Here is a 3,879-nt window from a genome sequence, read left to right as displayed (position 1 = left end):
AAGGAACACAAGGATTTAGACAGGTTCAGGCCGCCGGAGCATAATACCCTACGTTCTATGTTCTAGTTTGTATTCCCTTTGGTGTTGTTCGATGTGTCTCGTCCCCTATTGAAGGGGTCCCTGTTTGCCCTTATATGATCCGGGGGAACATGGTTACATGGGAAGTCCTAGTCGAGTTCTGTTAGGATCCTAGTCCGAGGAGTTCGGCTAGGTCCCGAGTACAGCGACTAGTTCTATTCCTATTTGGGTAGATACAAAAGAGGTAGGGCATACCCATGAACTACTCCGTACTCAAGAACATTCTCTTCCCGTGGGCAGTCCTGCTGTCCTGGGTCTGACAAGCTTGGCATCTGATATCTTTGCTTTTGTTTGCAGCCCTGATCCTACGCCTAAGCAGAGGCGGGTGGTTGATGAAGGAACTTCTGCAGTCACCACTCCTTCTGATGTGGCGGAGTCATCGAGGAGGACTGGTGGGGCGGGATCACTACCTTCGAAGGATATCCCAGTTGGTGATCCCATCGCACCGCCTTATAATGGTTCGAAAGTTCTTCCAGTTGCTCGGCTGCTTCACGAGGATAGGACGGCAGGTGCTTCACCAGATGCCGAAGAGGAGGAGGAGTCAAGTGATGGCCTTCTGGAGGAAAATACGGCATCCCCTCCTCGTTTTGAATGTGATCATGGTGAAGAACTTGAGGATGATCCACAGTTGACGGCCGGGAATATGAAGAAATTCCAAGCCAATATTTGTGAATTCACCAAGTTTTCTGTGGTGAGTACTATTGTCGAGTACTTTTTTCCTTCTGTGGATGTTTCTAGAGGCTGATTGTTTGTTGCTGTAGCAATTAGCCAATCGATCATATTTGAAGTCTTTGAGACTAAAGGCGACTGAAGCTGGAGGCAGAGAATGCTGCCCTGAAGAAGGACAAAGCGGCGCTCGAGCAGAAGGTCAATATGCTGAAGGAGGTGATTCAGAAGAATCGAGGTAACTTTCTGCTCTGTCTTTGTGGAGCTCTATTTTTTGGTTGCCTCTGTGTTGACGCTTTTCTTGTTTTGTCAATAGATGGCACCGAGAATCATCAAAGGGAGCTGCAGGAGCTTAAGGTGGCAGCTCAGGCTGTAGTCGAGTTGATAGGTTCAGCCAAGGAGTCCAGTAGTGGTTTGGCTGTGATGAAGACTTGGCCCGATCTTCCGAGAGGTAGGGGTAAATTCGATTGGTGGAGATCTCAATGTTGACGATCCGGCTTCAAATCTGCAAGATTCGAACCCTACAACTGCTACACCACTGCTCTGTTGGTTATCAACCAAGCACAACTTGATTGACCTCATGTTGACGGTGCTTAAGTGCCATTTTCACCTGTCAACTATACTCAATAATAAAGGAAAACTACATGCCTTACTCGCATATTTGTATCACTAACCTTACTTCACAGTTGTTTTTGAGTTTTGTACATTTTAGATGAGCAGGAGCGGAATAAGACGAAAACACGTAGCAGACGCCATACAACTACGCAGAATATCGCGTCCGGCGTCACCCACTTACAAGGAGGGCCCATCTGGCAGAGCAAACGGGAGCACCACGCATAATGCATACAAGGAAAGATATCAGGGCCTACATGTCAGCCTGCCAGAGAAGGATAAGGACGAGAGGTGGCCAGGTGGGGCCGGCCGCCCGTCCAGGTGCATTTCGAGGAGAAATCGGCCCCATGTCTCCTGATTACCTTCCATACGTGCATTTGGCGGGAACCGACCTCCACTAGTATAAATAGGGCCCCCTCTCACTTCCCACACACACACACACACTTCATTCCATTCTCTCCAAGAAGGCTCTCCTCTCTCTTTCTCTCTTAGCTAGGTAGTGGAGCTAGGCTAGTTCTCTTTAGCGAGCAAGTCGTCCTCGGGGTCGTTGAGCAATCCTCGGCTCTTGGTATGGCTTTGTATCCGACTTGTCAGACTTCTATTCATAATATAGAGTTTTGCCATGGTTGCTTTACTATCTTGATAGTTTATCAATCCATGCTTAGATCGTTCATAAGTTATGCTATGGTCTTGGTTAGGCCAGATGGTCTAGGTACGGATAGAGGTTCGTTGTGCTTTCGGGCTTGCTCTAGTGTTTTACTCGTCCATCCGAAGGGTGGGAGACCTGGGGGCACTAGAGTAGTGACTTCATACACGAGCGTGGTTCTCGGGTATGCGGGATCCTTCGGATATGACCGTGCTCCACGGTGTGACTGGGGTAGACCGCAGGTGGTGACAGCCTTGTCCGTCCGGCGTAACAGTGGTGTTGTGTTTAGCATACTCCCCGACGTTCAGGTTCGGTGTAGGAATTCATGCAAAGAGGTAATGGGACTGGATGTACTCCGGTGCGGGACCTTCTCCCCGCTATCCCATTTTCCTGGCACCTGCAGTCCTAACCATGATCTAACATGACTCCAGCTTTGGATAGAAGCACTAGGACACCTAACCTAGCCTAAGCTCCAGCTGACTTGACATAGGATAGAGTAGTTCTTTATTTTATAGTTTCTCTCCTTTATTCCTTTCTCTTGGAATGTGGATGTGTGCTGTGTCACATTACCCTTGCTTATTCTTTATCTGTACTTGCCCCTGTTAGAGTATTGCCTATTGCTTGAGGCACAATGCCATGGTTAATGTTGGGTACAATACCTTTGCCACTGCCATCCTTTGGGACACAAAAAAATGACGATACCCTTACTCTCCGGGTGAAATGCTACAAGGCATATCCGTGTGCTTGCGGATCCATCTATAATGGTATTGATTATACCACGAGAGTGGCACCCCTTGGGTGCAGTTGCTAGGATGGGTTCGGCGCCTTCATTTCTAGTGATTGCACTAAGGACCGCCAACAGGCATTTCTGGTGCCGTTGCTGGGAATTAACCATTCCTAGTGATTGCGCTAAGAAATGTCAACAAGCTTTTCTGGCGCCGTTGCGTGGGATGGCATCTGAGCAAAGATATTGTGTTGATATTAACTTAGACCTTGTACTCAGGATATAGTCTTTACTCTTTCAGGCTAATGTCATTTTATGTCTTCTTTTATTTTTGATTTGAAAGAAGACAGGGGCAGTGTATGACTGGTTTCTCCCTGCCGGGATACTACACAGGCAATCTAGAGAGGCTCGTGAGAAGGGCACGACCTCGCATCGTTCCTCCTCTCGCTAACCACCTGGCACAGGAACCCATTTCGGAAGCACCACTCGTTCTTGAGGCTATGGCTGAAAAGATTCTCCGCGAGTTCTCCGTCCCCTCCACCGACAATGTGGCCACTGGCCCCAACTTCGAGCTCAAATAAAGCCTCATCAACATGGTGCAGGCTAGCCCATTCTGTGGCAAGCCAAATGAGGACGCAAATGCACATTTGCAGAATTTTCTGGAGCTCTGCGACACCGTTGTCATACGGGGTGTCGCCGCCGACGTTGTCAAGCTTCGTCTGTTTCCCTTTTCCCTCCTGGGGAAGGCGAAACAGTGGTTTTATAAAGAAAAGGACATCGACACTTGGGCCAAATGCTCCAAGGCGTTCCTCGCAGAATTCTTACCACTGGGCAAAACAAATGCCCTGCGCGGGAGAATTTCAAGTTTCCAGCAGACAGGGATGGAATCCATCCCAAAAGCTTGGGAGAGGCTGCAGGAATACATCCTGGCCTGTCCTCATCATGGCATGGACGAATGGCTTGTCCTGCAAAGCTTCTACAACAGGCTCACAACGACATCTCGAGCCAACATTGATGATGCTACTGGAGGAGCTTTCCTCGACCTGACTATCGCCAAAGAAAAAGCATTGGTCGAGAAGATAGTCTCCAATCAGGGGTGGAGCGATGAACGACTGCAACCCAGCACCAAGGGCACGCATACTGTCAAGGAGAC

General features: G+C 48.9%; 1 non-coding gene across 1 annotated transcript; it reads right to left on the bottom strand.

The window, feature by feature from the left end:
• Nucleotides 1-3,566: 3,566 nt before the first annotated feature.
• On the bottom strand, nt 3,567-3,675 carry LOC120646525. The gene has a single exon (XR_005664430.1). It is a non-coding gene; the product is annotated as a small nucleolar RNA R71 (small nucleolar RNA).
• Between the last annotated feature and the right edge of the window lie 204 nt (nt 3,676-3,879).

This window comes from Panicum virgatum, chromosome 8K (genome assembly GCF_016808335.1).
Source record: "Panicum virgatum strain AP13 chromosome 8K, P.virgatum_v5, whole genome shotgun sequence".
NCBI classification, from domain to species: Eukaryota; Viridiplantae; Streptophyta; class Magnoliopsida; order Poales; family Poaceae; genus Panicum; species Panicum virgatum.
The sequence above is the reverse complement of the archived record's forward strand: the minus strand, read 5'-3'. Positions and strand labels throughout refer to the sequence as shown.